Below are 16,677 nucleotides of genomic sequence, written 5' to 3' on the forward strand. Positions count from 1 at the left end.
TTGCTCTGCTGCTTTCCAACTGGATCATCTGCTGCTCTGCCTCCCTAGGTCTCTGATCCTATGCAACTCAACAGCTAGGCTGCTCAGCCTCTCTAACCCTCAGCTCCTGGCAAATTGCCTCTTCTGGTGATATGCCACTCTAGCCTGCTGCTCTTATGCAACTCGACTCCTCTGCTGCTCTGCCACTCTATCACTCTCCTCTTATTCAACTCGATTCCTGTCATGTTAAACTTTTGTAGCCCTCTGCTCCAATACAACTCGACTTATCTAATGCTGTGCCCCTCTAGCCGCCTGTTCTTATGCAACTCTACTTTTCTGGTGTTATGCCTCTCTATCTCTCTGCAACAATACAACTCGAATCCTCTGGTGCCCTGCCCCCCTAGCCATCTCCTATGCAACTCGTCTTCTCTGGTGGGTTGCCTCTATAGCCCTCTGCTCCAATACAACCCTACTCCTCTGCTGCTTGCCAATCTAGCCCTCTGCTCCTAAGTGACTTGACTCCTCAGGTGCTACGCAAATCTAGCCATCTGCTCCAATACAACTCTAATCCTCTGGAGCTGTTTCACTCTAGCCTTCTCCTCCTATTCTATGTGTCACCTCTCGTGTTCTGCCTCTCTAACTCTCTGCTCCAATACAATTCGATTCCTCTGGTGCTCTGCCCCTATAACCCTCTCCTCCTATGAAACTCTACTCCTCTTGTGTTCTACCTCTCTAGCCCTGTGCTTTAATGTACTTCAACTCCTATGGTGCTCTGTCCATCTAGCCTTCTCCTCCTATGCTACTTGACTCCTCTGGTACTCTGCCTCTCTAGCCATCTGCTCCAATACAACTTGACTCCTCTGGTACACTGCCTCTCTAGCTGTCTGCTCCAATACAATTTAACTTCTCTGGTGCTCTGTCCCTTTAGCCCTCTCCTCCTATGAAATTTGACTCCTCTGGTGCTGTGCCCCTCTCTCCCACTGCTCCTATGAAACTCGACTGCACTGCTGCCGGTCTATTACTCGCCTCTAGGCAACTATCCTCCTCTAGTGCTTTGCCTCTCTATCACTTTGCTGCAATATATCTCGAACCCTCTGTTGTTGTGCCCCTCTAACCCTCTCCTCCTCTGCAACTAGAATATTCTCCTGTTCTGGCTCTCTATTCCTACTCTCTAATACAATGCAAATTCTCTGGTTCTCTGCCCCTCTATTCCTCTGCTCATATATAACTTGACTGCTCTGCTGCTTAGCTTGTCCATCCTGCTTCTCCAGGAAAATCGACTCTTTTGTTGCTTTGCCCCTCTAGCCCTCTCATTCTATGCAACATGACTCCTCTTGTGTTCGGCCTCTCTAGCCCTATGCTCATTACAACTTGACTCCTCTGTTGTTCTACCCCTCTAGCCCTCTCCTCCTATACAACTCGACTCTTCTTGTGTTCAGTCTCTCTAGCCCTCTGCTCCAGTAAAATTCGATTACTCTGGTGCTCTGCCCCTCTACTCTCCTGTCCTTTGCGACTTGACTCCTTTTGTGTTCAGCCTCTATAGCCCTATGCTCATTACAACTTGACTTTTCTGTTGTTCTACCACTCTAACCCTCTGCTCCTATGCAACTCAACTCCTCGCATGTTCAGCCACTCTAGCCCTCTCCTCCAGTACATCTCAAATACTCTGGTGCTCTGCCCCTCTACCCTCTTGTCCTTTGCAACTAGACTCCTCTCGTTTTCTTCCTCTCTAGTGCTCTTCTCCAATACAACTCTACCCCTTTGGTGTTGTGCCCCCCCCCCCAGCCTTCTTCTCTGCAACTCGAATACTCTTCTGTTCTGCCTCTCTATTCCTCTTCTCCAATACACTGCAAATCCTCTGATTCTGTGCTCCTCTATCTCTCTGCTCATATATAACTAGACTGCTCTGCTACTTGGCCCATCTATCTCGCTTCTCCTGGCAACTAGACTCCTCTGTTGCTCTGTGCCTCTAGCCTTCTCCTCTTATGCAAATTGACTCCACTCATGTTGTGACTCTCTAGCCCTCTGCTCCAGTACATCTCGATTCCGCTGGTGTTCTACCCCTCTAGCCCTCTCCTCCTATGCAACTTGACTAATCTCGTGTTCTGTCTCTCAAACCCTCTGCTCCAGTACAACTCGACTACTCTAGTGCTCTGCCTCTCTACCCTCTTGTCCTTTGCAACTAGACACCTCTTGTTTTCTGTCTCTGTAGCCCTCATCTCCAATATAACTCTACTCTTCTGATGCTCTGCCCCTCTAGCCCTCTCTTCCTATGCAGCTCGACTCCTCTCGTCTTTGGCCTCTCTAGCCCTATGTTCCTATGCAACACGTCTTCTCTGGTGCTCTGCCCCTCTAGCGCTCTCCTTCTATGTAACTCGTATTCTCTGGTGTTATGCATTATACTCAACAGCTGCTCTGCCTCTCTAGCCCTCTGCTCCTATGTGACTTGACTCGTCAGGTGCAATGCACCTAGCCTTCGGTTTCAATACAACTCGAAATCTCAGGGGCTGTTTCACCTAGATTTTGCACCCTAGACTATGCACCACGACACCTCTTGTGCTCTGCCTCACTAACTCTCTGCTCCAATATAATTCGACTCCTCTGGTGCTCTGCCCCTATACCTTCTCCTCTTATGAAACTCCACTCCTTTCGTGTTCTGCGTCTTTAGCCCTCTGCTCCAATACAACTCGACTTCTATGGTGTTCTGCCCATCTATCCCTCTTCTCCTATGCTGGTTGTCTCCTCTGAAACTTTGCCTCTCTAGCCATCTGGTCCAAAACAATTCAAATCCTCTGGTGCTCTCCCTCTTTAGCTATCTGCCCCAGTAAAATTCGACTTCTCTGGTGTTCTGCACCTCTAGCACTCTTCTCCTATGCAACTCGACTCCTCTCGTGTTCTGCCTCTCTAGGCCTCTTTTCCAATACAACTCAACTCTCTGGTGATCTGCCCCTCTAGCCCTCGCTTCCTATGCAGCTCTACTCCTTTTGTCTTCTGTCTCTCCAGCCCTCTGCTCCAATATAATTCGAATACTCTGGTGCTCTGCCTGTCTATCCCTCTCCTCCTATGCAACTTGACTCCTCTTGTGTTGTGCCTCTCTAGCCCTATGCTCAAATACCACTCAACTCCTCTGGTGCTCTGCACCTCTAGGCCTCTTTCCTAGGCAACTCGATTACTCTTGGGTGCTACCTCTCTAGCCCTCTGCTCCAATACAATACGAAACCTCTGGTTCTCTGCCCTGCTGTCCCTCTGCTCTTATTTACCTAGACTGCTCGCTGCTTGGCCCATGTATCCTGCTTCTCCAGGCAATTTGACTTCTTTGTTGCTCTGCCCCTCTAGCCCTCTCCTCCTATGTACCTCGACTCCTCTTGTGTTTGGCCTCTCTAGCCCTTTGCTCCAGTACAACTGGACTCCTCTGGTACTCTGCCCCTCTAGCTCTCTTTACCAATGAAAATCGAATCCTCTTGTATTCAGCCTCTCTAACCCTCTGTTCCAATACAACTAGACTCCTCTTGTGTTGAGCCCCTCTAGGAATCTCCTCCTATAAGACGCGACTCCTCTCGTTTTCTGCCTCTCTAGCCCTCCTCTCCAAAACATATCGACCTCTCTGGTGCTCTGCACCTCTAGCCCTTTCCTGCTATGCAGTACCACTAATGTCATGTTCTGCTTCTCTAGCCCTATCGACCAAGACGACATGAATCCTTTGGTGCTCTACCCTTCTATCCCTCTTCTCCTATGTAACTTGACTTCTCTTGTGTTCTGCCTCTCTAGCCCTCTGCTCCAATACAACTGGACTCCTGTGTTGCTCAGCACCTCTAGCCCTCTCCTCCTTTGCAACTTGACACCTCTTGAGCTCTGGCTCTCTAGCCCTATGCTCCAATACAGCTTGACTCCTATTCTGCTCTACCCCTCTAGACCTCTCCTCCTATGCAACTCAACTCCTCTTGTATACGGTCTTTCTACTGCTCTGCTCCAATTCAATTCGAATCTTCTGGTGCTCCGACTCTCTGGGAATCTCATCCTATGCAATTCAACTGTTCAGGTGCTGTGCCTTTCAAGCCGTCTGCTCCAATACAATTCGACTGCTCTTCCACTCGGCCTCACTAGCCCTCTGCTCCTCTGCGACTGGGATCCTCAGGTGATACGACTCTCTAGCCATCTGCTCCAATACAACTTGAATGCTCTGGGGCTGTTTCCCTCTAGCCTTCTCCTCCCCTAAAACTTGACTCCTCACGTGTTCTGCCCTTCTATCCCTCTGCTCCAATACTATTTGACTGCTCTGATGCTCTGACTCTCTAGGCCTATCCTCCTATTAAATTAAACTGCTCTGGTCCTCTGCCCCCTTGCCCTCTCCATCTAAGCAATTCAATGCCTTCAATACTCTGCCCCTGTAGACCTCTCCTCCTATGTAACACGCCTCATCTGGTGCTATGCCTCTCTATCCCTGTGCTCCAATAAAACGGGAATCCTCTGGTCTGTGCCACTCCAGCACTTTCTTCCTATGCAACTCCACTCCTCTATTGGTCAACCACTCTAGCCCTCTGCTACAGTTCAAAGCAACTCCTCTGTTGCTATACCTCGCTAGCCATTTACTCCAGTACAAATCGACTCTTCTGCTACTCTGCATCTTAGACTTCTGTTACAATGTTACTCTAATTTTCAGGTGCTATGCCTCTCTAGCTGTCTGCTCCCATAAAATTAGAATCTTCTGGTGCTGTTTCACTCTAGCCCAGTCATCCTATGCAACTCGACTTCTGTCGTGTTCTGACTCTCTAGCCCTCTGCTGAAATACATCTCAACTCCTATGGTGCTCTGTCCCTCTAGCCCTCTCATCCTATGCAAACTGACTCATCTTGTGTTTTGCTGCTCTAGCCCTATGCTCAAATACAACTCGACTCCTCTGGTCCTCTGTCCCTCTAGTCCACTCCTCCTATGCAAGTCGACTCCTCACGTGTTCTGCTTCTTTAACCCTCTGCTCCAATACAACTCGACTCCTCAGGTGCTTTGCCCCTCTGGCCCTCTGCTCCTATGCAACTCGATTCCTCTTGTTTTATGACTCTATAGCCTTTTGCTGCAATACAAAACAAATAAGCTGGTGCTCTGCCCCACTTGCCCTCTCCTCCTATACAGCTCGACCCTCTTGTGTTCAGCCTCTCTAAACCTCTGCTCCAATACAATATGAATCCTTTGGTTCTCTGCCCCTCTATTCCTCTGCTCATATATAACTTGACTGCTCTGCTGCTTGGCCCGTCTATCCCTCTTCTCCAAGCAACTCGACTCCTCTGCTGATCTGCCCCTCTAGCCCTCTCCTCCTATGTACCTCACTCCTCTAGTGTTGTACCTTCCTAGCCCTATGCTCAAATACAACTCGACTCCTCTGGTGCTCTACTCCTCTAGCACTCTGCTCCTATGCAACTCGACTCCTCTTGTGTTCTGTGTCTCTATCCATCTGCTCCAATACAAATCGACTCCTCTGGTGCTCTGCCCTTCTATCCCTCTCCTCCTATGCAATTCGACTGTTCTGGTGCTCTGCCCCCCTGCCCTCTCCTCCTAAGCAAGTCAACACCTCCTATGCTCTGCTTCTCTAGCCCTATCCTACTATGTAACTCCCCTCGTCTGCTGCTATGCTTCTCTATCCCTCTGCTACAATAAAACTGGAATCCGCTGGTCTGTGGCCCTCCAGCAAGCTCATCTTATTCAACTCCTCCCATGTTCAGCCTCTCTAGAACTCTGCTGCAAAACAAAACAACTCCTCTAGTGCTCTGACTTTCCAGAACTCTCCCCCTATACTACTAGACTCCTCTGGTGCTATGCCTCTCTAGCCTTTTACACCATACATCTCAACTACTCTGCTACTCTGCATCTCTAGGACTCTGTTCCAATGTTACACTAATCCTGAGCTGCTATGCCGCTCTAGCCATCTGCTCCAATACAATTCGAATATTTTGGTGCCGTTTCACTCTAGCCCAGTCCTCCTAAGAAACTCGACTGCTCTCATGTTCGGACTCACTAGCCCTCTGCTCCAATACATCTCAACTTCTCTGGTGCTCTATCCCTCTAGCACTCTCCTCTTTTACAACTCGACTCCTCTTGTGTTGTGCTGCTGTAGCCCTATGCTCAAATACAACTCGAGTCCTCTATTGCTCTTCCCCTCTAGCCCTCTCCAAATATGTAACTCGATTCCTTTCATGTTTGGCTTCTATAGCACTCTCCTCCAGTACAACTCGATTCCTCTGTTGCTCTTCCCCTCTAGCCCTCTCCTCTTATGCCACTTGACTCCCCCCTTCTTTGGCCTTTTTAGCACTCTGCTCCAATACAACTAACCCCTCTGCTGCTCTGGCCCTCTAGCACTCTCCTCCTATTAAAGTCAACTCCACTCCTGTTCTGCCTCTCTAGCACTCGGCTCCAATACAACTTGACTCCTTTAGTCCTCTGTCCCTCTAGCACTCTCCTCCTATACAACTTGACTCCTCTCTTGTTGTGCTTCTCTAGCCCTCTGCTCCAATACAACTCTACTTCTCTTGTGATCTGACCTTTAGCTCTCTTCTCCTATGCCACTCGACTTCTCTGGTGCTCTGCCCCTCCAGCCCTCTCTTATTCAACTTGACTCCTCTCGTGTTCCACCTCTCTATCCCTCTGCTCCATTACAACTCGACTCTTCTGGTCCTCTGACTCTCTAGGTCTCTCCTGCTATGCAACACGACTCCCCTGGTGATATGGGTCTCTTGACTTCTGCTGCAATACAACTCGATATCTCTGCTGCTCTGCCTCTCAAGCCCTTTGCTCTTATGCAACTTGAATCCTCTGGTGCTATGCCTCTCTGTCCCTCTGCTCCAACACAACTCGAACCATCTGGTGTTATGCCCCTCTTGCACTCCCCTTTTGCAACTCTACTCCTCCTGTGTTCAGCCTCTCTAGCCCTCTGCTACAATACAACTCAACTCCTCTGATAATCGGCCCTGCTAGGCCTCTCCTCCTATGCAACTCAAGTCCTCTCATGTTCTGCTTCTCTATCCCTCTGCTCCATTACAACTCTACTCTTCTGGTTCTCTGACTCTCTAGGCTTCTCCTGCTATGCAACTCCACTCCTCTGGTGCAATGCATCTCTATTCCTCTTCTTCTATGCCACTGGATGCCTCAGGTGCTATGCTTCTGTAGCTGTTTGCTCTAATACAACTTGAATTATCTGGTGCTATTTCACACTAGTCCACTCCTCCTATGCAACTCAACTCCTCTTGTGTTCAGCTTCTCAAGCCCTCTGCTCCAATACAAATCAAATACTCTGGTGCTCTGCCCCTCTAGCCCTCTCCTCCTATGCAACTCGACTCTTTTGGTGCTCTGGATCTCTAGCCCTCTGTTCCTATACAACTCGACTCCTCTGGTGCTCTACCCCTCTAGCCCTCTCCTCCTATGCAAATTGACTTCTCTTGTGTTCTGCCTCTCTATCCCTCTGCTCCATTACAACTCGACTCTTCTGGTCCTCTGACACTCTAGGCCTCTCCTGCTATGCAACTCTAATACTCTGTTGTTATGGCTCTCTAGACCTCTGCTCCAAAACAACTCGACTCCTCTGGCTCTCTTTCCTTCTATTCCTCAGCTCCTGTGCAACTCCACTGCTCGGCTCTTTGGATTGTCAATCTCTCTGCTCCAGGCAACTCAACGCTTCTGGTGTTCTGCCCCTCTAGCCCTCTAGTCCTATGCCACTTACTCCTCAGGTGCTATGCCTCTTTATCCATCTGCACCAATACAACTCAAATCCTCTGGTGTTGTGCCCCTCTACCCTTCATCTCCTATGCCACTCCACTCCTCTGGTGTTCTGCCTGTCTAGCCCTCTGCTCCAATATAACTTGACTCCTCTGGTGCTCTGGTCTTCTAGCCCTCTGCTTCTATGCAACTTGGTGCTCTGCCCCTCTAACCTGTTCTTTTTCAACTTTACTGCTCTGATGGTTGGCCTCATTAGGCCTCTACTCCTCTACAGCTTGACTCCTCTACTGATCAACCTCTCTACCCTTTACTCTTATAAAACTCAACTCCTCTGGTGCTTTGACCTTCCAGCCTTCTTCTCCTATGCAACAAGACAGCTCTGGTGTTCTGCCTCTCTAATCTTCTGCTGCTATACAACTCGGCTTCTCTGCAGCTGGACCCCTCTTGTCTTCTTCTCCAATGCTACTTAACTCCTCTGGAGCTCTGCCTGTCAAGCCCTCTGCTCTTATGTAAAATGACTACTCTGTTGCTCTGCCTCTCTATCCCTCTGCTCCAATACTATTTGACTCCCCTGGTTCTCTGCCCCTCTAGCCCTCTGCTCTTTTGCAACTCGACTGGTCTATTGGTCGGCTTCTCGAGGCCACAGATCCTATGAAACTTGACTCCTCTACTGCTCAAACCCTCTATACTATGCTCTCATGAAACTGGATACCTGTAGTGCTCTGCTCCTCCAGCCTTCTGCTCCTATTCAAATCGACTCCTGAAGGAAGTAGTGAGGTGCCAAGGGAATCATGAGGAGGTTTCTTTACAGTGAAGGACTAAAGGAAATAGTGAAAGATTGAAGAATGCAGTGAGGAGATGAGGAATACAGTGAGGAGCTGAGGGCTGCAGTGAGGAGGTTAGGGATACAGTGAGGAGCTGAGAGATGCAGTGAGGGGATGAACGATGCAGTGAGTGGCTGAGCAATGCATTGAGAATCTGACAAAAGCAATGAGGACCTGAGGGATGGAGTGAGGAGCAGAAACACACAGGAGGGACAGAGGGATACAGTGATGAACTGTGGGATGTGGTGACGGCTTGAAGAACAAAGAGAGCAATTAAGGAATTCTTTGAGGAGCTGAGAGATGCAGAAAGAAGCAGCGGGATACAGCGAGGGGATGAAGGTTGGAGGGAAGGATTGAAGGACACAGGGAGGGACTGAGGGATGCAGTGAGGGGCTGAAGGACACAGGAAGGACTGAGGAATGCAGTGAGATACACAGGAAGGGGTTGAAGGACACAGAGAGGGAGTGAAGAATGCAATGAGGAGCTGAGGGATACAGTGTGGGGCAGGAGGGAAAAAGGCTAACTCACATTTCAGCTCAAAGAGAGTATTCTGTTTCTGGTCTTCACTAGCATCCCCAAAGTATTTATATTCTTCCAATAATTATTTATAGCATCTGACTCTGAACATCAGCAGATTTCTACAAAGGCTGGAGAGATGGCTCAGAGGGTAAGAACACCCACTGCTCTCCCAAAGGTCCTGAGTTCAATTCCTAGAAGCCACATAGTGGCTCAGAACCATCTAAAATGGGTTTGTGGTGCCCTCTTCTTGTGGGAAGGCATACATGTATGCAGAATACTGTATACATAATAAATGTACATACACATATTTATTACACATAATATACATACAAAGTATACGTAATAAATCTATTAAAAATAATGCTATAAGACATGAAGATTCCTTTGAAGTACTGATGTAATATCTGACTGGGGTTACTAAGAAAAGTTTTTGTACAGAATTGTCTTAAATCAGTCTTTTTCCAAATTTTTCTTTATGAGGAAAAAGGGTTTGGAATATGACTCCTGCAAGATCCCAAGGTTGGAGCCAGGAAGTGGGACCCAAGAAACTGTTTAGCTTTGTCTCCCTTAAAAGTTTTTAAAAGTTGACACTCAGGTCTGGGCATAGTGGTAGATGCCTTCAGTCCCAGTACTCAGGAGCCAGAGGCAGGGAAATCTCTGTGAGTTTGAGGACAGTCTGGTCTACAAAAGCAAGTCCAAGATAGTCAGGGCTTCCACACAGAAATAATGTATTGGGGGTGTGGGCGTTGACTGTAGAAGACAAGAGATTGTATGTGAGTACTCACAGTAAATGAGTTACAACTGCCTGTAACTCCAGCTCAGTGAGATATGGCCACTGATGCAATCATGGCATTCTTATTCTGTGTATAACCAACAACTCTCTAATTGGACTTGAGGTCCTCATAGTAGGAGGAATTTCCTGCCTGGTCGTGTAACTCTAATTAAATTCTCATGTATAGAATGTCAAAGACTTTGAAGAACCTACTACTGCCATTTTCCTAAAGTAAAATAATTTCTAACTATATTCCAATTATCTTTATACCCACTTATAAGTGTAGTTTTCACCTCTGTATGAGTCTTCTTTTTGGTGCAATGGGAACAATTATAGAGATTCATGACTGGCCAAAATGTAGAGAATATGTGATTATGGGTACCCTGACCCATCTAGTACATAATAGCACAACCCTACATCTGAACATCTAGGAGAATTATGGAAGGGCAGATGGAAATAGTGTACAAGTCAGATGACCAGGATGCCTGCTGTGAGACAGTGTCTTCTGCACATAGAAAGGAAGCTGAACCCAGAACCAGGATGTCTGGTGTGAGACAGTGTCTTCTGGACATAGCAAAAAAGCTGTAACCCATGAAATCTCAACAATACAGTTGTTTAATCAAAGCCTGATCAGTGACACCACCAGGTGACATGCAAATGTAGATGTGATAATTTCACAGTGGCCCCTCCCTAGTCTAACAGCTGTAAAAGGACTTCCTGCATCTGTATGGAAGCATCATTACCTGTCAATAAAAGCTGATGGTCTATTAAAAGAGGCCAGAAATAGCAGGTGGGAGTTCTGGCATGGAGATGGCTGAACTTTGGGATATAGTGAAGGGGGAGATTCACCACAGACTTAGAGAAAGATGGACACATAAAACTGGAGGAGAGATAACCATGAACCACATCTAATGATGTGAGCCACATGGCACACGTAAGATAGATAAACAGGTAATTAAGTCATGAGATATCCAGGGAAATGAGCTGAGGCTTTTGGCTTGGGCTTTTATTCATCAATATATGGCTTCAAAGTCATTATTCTGGGATCTGGGGTGCTGGAGAAAACATTCAGGGTTACAAAGAGCTACAGGGAATCTATGGCTATGGACAAATGGAAAATCATTTCTTTCTAGGGATAACCTGATAGGTTATCAAATCTCAAGTGGCTAGCCCTCAACACATTTCCATATGAGCAACATTAACTAGAGTATTGTGTATTGGGTGTGTGTGGAGGCGGGGTAGCAGTAATTTAAAAAGCTGCTACAAATTTGAGAAGGAGTAGGAGGACATGGGAAAATTTGAAGGGGAAGGGACCAATGGAAATAATACCAATGCTCTTGTATGAAATTCTCAAAAAATATTTTAAAGGGTACTGCTTACCTAAAGTGTTAATTTTTGTTTTGAAATTAAACATTAGATTATTTTGTTATATTCATCCAGTAGTCTAAATAATTACCATGTTGATGAGACTTTTGGGAGGAATGTTCATAATTACTCTTACAACCACACATAGGCAAGACCAGCACTCTAACAGTGGGATGGTAGCCCATCCATTTTTAGTAAGTTGTCCAGAATGGCCTTGAACTTATTATCCTCCTTGTAGTTATTGAGATCACAATTTCTGAACCTCCAGGACCTGGTAGAACTTTGAATTTAATCTACTTGTGTCTAGAATAACACATTTTATTTCACAGTGGCCCAATTTTGTCCTGTGCATTTCTTTTAACATTTTTCTTCAATGACATTACATTAGCTTCTTTTTTTTATTAAGTTAAAGGAAAGTAGCTGAGTATGGTGGCAAACACCTTTGGGTGCCAAGCAGCACCTGGGAGGCAGAAGCCAGCTGACCTCTGAGTTCAAGGCCAGCCTGGTCTACAGAAAAAGTTCCAGGACAGCCAGGGGTACACAGATAAGCCCTGATTCTAATAGAATAATATAACCTGAAATATAATAGATTCAAGTTAATAAATCAGTTCAAATCCCTCTTTTTGTACCTAACTTTACTACCCATCACTCAACTCAGGCATGTTCCACCTGTTACCCATGATTCCAATTATTTATGCATTGTCTTAATCTTGCCCAGCTGCAAGTTCCTTGGGTATAAGCTTCATTCGTGTTACATGATATTTCAACAATGGCTTATATTGAAAGTAAATACCAAGTATTTGCTCAATTGAAATACAGCACAATGCTAAAGCATTTGCTTAGAATGTAGAGGCTCCTCAGTTTGATCTCAAGTACCACCAGCAAACACTAAGTATTAGTTAGAACTTGGAAGCCCAAATATAAATTGTAAATGGAATTATGATAGTTTAATAGATAATTAACATTACTAATGAAACAGTTATGAGGTCACATGGTTAAAAATGTATTAGATGTAGTTATATCTGTCCTGATCCTAACTGCTGCTATAATTATAAATTTGGAGTGTTTTCTGTTAGGTTCTATATGAAATGTTGAAAACAGTAGTCCTTCAATTCCAGCAAAAGAGTTGAATCAATCTATCAAATTAATCTTAACATTAATTTTATTCATTAAACTTCCAACATAAATTATAAAACTGTAGAATAAATTGACACCTTAAAAGCTTATGAATTCTGTTCAAGAGCTTATGGTGAATTTTCTGATTTTGTTCTAGTTTACTTGACTCAATCCAGTATAGACTGATAAGCCTTTATTTATCAAAAAAAAATCTGTGTGAAGAAAATGAAGGAGAAATTTTCATTTCCCTACAGGAATTTGGTAATTGCATACTATTAAGGCTTTAAATTTTGAATAGTAATTAAAGATATCATAACAAAATATCTAGAGCTATTGAACTATATGGAGTTCCTGTATCAAATATTAAGTGTTTAAATTTTAAATATATAAATATTAATGTGTATTTAAGTATACAAGTATTTAAGGAACAAAAGTCAGTCCAAATCAAATGCATGTTGAATATAATACTATTCACAGAAAAATTATGAAACAGAAAAATATGGTCATTTAAAATAATAAAAATTGAACCAACAAATGATTGAAGAAAAGTGACCATTCTCTTAGGCATTTATTCTTAAATTATACATTAGAAGATATTTAATTAGTAATTTTAAAATACTCCAGAATACAAAAGATACTTTTGAAAACAGAAAAATCAAGGCAATGAAGTATATCTTCACTTTAATAACTATTTTAATATTAACATATAGGAACTCCAAATGAATGGTTTAGTGCACAAGAAATGATGTTTGGTCAGGATAAAATTCCTGCCACACAACAAAAGTCAAGTCTAACAAGTTATCATAAAGAGAACATAAACAAGAGATATTTGAATGCTATGTATTTAGGAGCCATATATTACTTTTTGCGGCATTATGTGGAACTTCCCATACAGGAATTTCCCTGAGCATGTTCTCTATATCAGAACTCATGGTCTTTCAGCAGAGCCCAACATGCAAGTCTTTAGCAGGATTTCAATTGGTGGGTCATCTAGTGAAAGGCCTTCTATTCTATTTTGTGGAATAATTTGAGTATTGGCATTAGCTATTCTTTGAAAGTCTTGTAGAATTCTGTGCTAAACTGGTCTGCCCTTGGGATATTTTTTGGTGGGTAGAGGTTGGAATATTTTTAATGACTGCTTCAGGTGGCATTAGGGGTATAAACCTAATACAATGAAAACTTTCATAAATCTATGAGGGTAACACTAGCTAAGATAACAGTGAGGTGGAATATGGAACCTGAAATGTTCAATCCCAAAGTTCCATAATTGTTCTTTGGGTCTTGTAATGTGTTATTTGTCCTTAAGCAGATTTTTTTTTTTGCATTTATTCTATTCCCCTCTATTTCATTCAGTTTCTGCTTTTCATCATCATGGACTTGACCATGAAGTCTGCTCACTTGTGAAATACTAAAATAAATCTAATTTGTATATATTACAGCATGGTTTAAATCTACTTGGTACTCTTAGCTGCCAGAAAAATACATTATAATACAGTTAAACTCTATCTTGACTATACTTTCTATATCTTATTATAGAAAGTTATTAATTTCTACATTTTGTCTGGGTATTCCTATGTCATGTGTTCGACCAAAACATATTCTCTACATGATTGGCATGGATATTTTTGCAACATAGTACATATTTTGCTAGTTCCGTACTCAAAGCACTCAAATTCCTGTCATGATGAGGACATGATTCACCACCCTTCTCAGCACCCATGCATTTTCTTTTCCCACAGTTACATCTTTACATTTTTATCCTCACATCATTGCATTGCCATAAGGCATACTTCTTGCTCTTACTTTGTCTCTATGCATTTCACTGTCCATATGCCTATGCAATAGAAGTTCAATCAGTCTAACTTGTTCTTACCATATCTCATATTATTTTATAAGTATTAATTACCATACCTCCACGATGGCTTCTCAATTGCCATTCTAGTGCTTCTATTGTTCCTTTTCTGATTTCCTGTCACTTTTAATTCTTTATTGGTATGTACCATTTTATATTAATTTGTGTTATGAAGTAGATGCATAAAATTATTTATTATATGTTGTTTCTATTTCAAGGAAAAACTCTCTGTTGATTTTTTGGCAACCTGACACAAACTTAGAAAGAAAGGTGATTTTATGCTTCCATGATTTTATGCTTCCATGTAGACACATCTATAGGGTACAGTCTTGATTAATTATTGTTATGGAATTGACCCAGTGTACATGCTATGATGCTGTCTTTGGCAGGTGGTCATGAATTGTATAGGAAATATTTATTAAAAAGCCATGAGCATCAAGCCAATAAGCAGTACCCCTTTATAGCTTCTGCTTCAGTTAGAACTTCCAGATTCTTTTTTCCCTGTTGTTTCTAACTTCACTGTCCTCAGGGATAGACTTATTGTATGTGCAAGCACAAATAAAGTTGTTCTCCCTGAGATGCTTTGGGTTGATGTTTTGTCTTCTCTAACTCACCTTGTAATGCTATGATTTTATTTGTTTTTATCTTATGCAGTTCTTGTCAATGATGTGTTTGTATATGAAACAACATTGCTGTATATGAAAAGCAGTTCTATGTACACATTCAATGCTTTTTACTCATAATTTTTCTGTACTCTCTTCTGCAATGACTCCTCATTACTAAGACAAGAAAGAATTATATGAATATCCCATGTATGGCTGGGGACTTTAAAATATTTCATTCTCTGAAAGTTGACCACTTATGGGTTTCTTTGGAAATCTCCATCTACTCTATACAGAAGCTTGTCTCCTAAAGTATGGTGGATATACTAATACGTGAATATACTAGTAAATCATCATTTTGTTTAACACTATGTCATTTTATCAACATCATATTAGGGCTTCAGGACTATGAATGCTCTAGACTCAGTTCAAAGTAGGGATTCTATTTTTTGAATTGAGTCTTAAATTCAGTCACAACATTGTTGGCTAGTCCCATAACATCATTTTACTGTTGCACCAAGGCTATATATTGACAGGTTATATCATTGTCATAGTTCACACTTTTCAGAGCTAGATTAAGTCTGATAATTATTCTCCTCTATTTTTTTCTTCTCAAGAATTATGGCAGAGTTATAGAGATAGATCCAAGGACAAATGGAAATGACCCATCTGGATTTCCTCTGCTTTGCTGTAGCACCATCTGTCCCCTGACAGACATCAATTCTCCTCTATTTTTTGTGACACCTTACATCAACATGAAAGCTAACAGTAGAGATAAAGTTTCTAGTTCAGTATCTTCCTTCTTCATGACTTATGAGCATAGAATTCAACATAGATACTTAGAGGACAAAACCAAAGATGATAAATTGAATAAGAGGACAGCCACTATTTTTATCTGTAAATCAAGACAAGATTCAGCAAGATGATGGAGCACCTCTAGAATGTTCCTCCATGTCTAGTTGTTCATTTTCTTGACCACAAATGTCATGGAAACCTCAAAGTTTGAATTCTAACCAACAGATATTCTGAAAAGAAAGAAAGAAAGAAAAAAGAAAAGGAAAGAAAAAAGAGAAAGAAAGGTATTATAGATGGAAATGTCATGAACATATGAAAGGAAGGTGACATACTCAGCAAGACCCTGGCCACCACAAGTTGATGGCATAGCTAGTACTGGAAAGCATATTTATAACTTCCTAAGTCTCTAAAAGCAGCCCCAAAGGACCCTCAAGCATTCTTCATTGTAAACAGGAAACTGATCAGTTTTAAGCCACTTGTGTGATACTACGAACCTGACAAGTATGACAGTGGAATGGAATAATTGTAAATGAGACAAAACTAAAGGAACTAGACTATATATTAAAAGGACAAAATTAGACACTATTAGTTCTACACGCACACACACACACACACATCACACACACATCCACAAATTCATGCACATCCACACAATCTGGAAAAATAAACAAAGGATGGTGTTTATGCAAGAAAGTTTACAAATTTATAATCTTTAAGATACACCTGTATCATCCCTAGCAGTCATGAAAAGTCAAAATTCTGGTTTCACTAGCTCCTTAATACAACTTAAAATGAATCAAGGAATATGGAGATTTAATAACATGAGTTCATTTTAAAAATCCTTCATTTAAAATGTGGCCACTTGGTGTCCCTCTACCACTAATACTGCAAAAGTACTCTCTATCTCTTTACTCCAGAGCAGATGTGTTATTCGACTACCTGTCAGATTTATATTAATACTAAAGAGACTGAACTGGAATCTTTGCCACTATTAGCAACACTTTGGTCTCTCTAACTTCCTAATTATTAAATAAAAATTTAATCCTCCTGCATACCAAAGACTATGCTTGAAGTAGTAAACATGACAATTGATGGTTTGTGGTCTCCTATTCACTTCCATGCGTGGGTCCTCAAGAGAATGACTAGAATCAG

The 16,677-nt window shown here is 42.8% G+C and overlaps 1 non-coding gene across 1 annotated transcript; it reads right to left on the reverse strand.

Annotated features, from left to right (window-relative positions):
• Nucleotides 1–15,347: 15,347 nt before the first annotated feature.
• Nucleotides 15,348–15,502, reverse strand: LOC127191211 (small nucleolar RNA SNORA55). Its single transcript, XR_007830835.1, has one exon. It is a non-coding gene; the product is annotated as a small nucleolar RNA SNORA55 (small nucleolar RNA).
• Nucleotides 15,503–16,677: the final 1,175 nt, after the last annotated feature.

The sequence above is a fragment of the Acomys russatus genome, chromosome 6, assembly GCF_903995435.1.
Source record: "Acomys russatus chromosome 6, mAcoRus1.1, whole genome shotgun sequence".
NCBI lineage: Eukaryota > Metazoa > Chordata > Mammalia > Rodentia > Muridae > Acomys > Acomys russatus.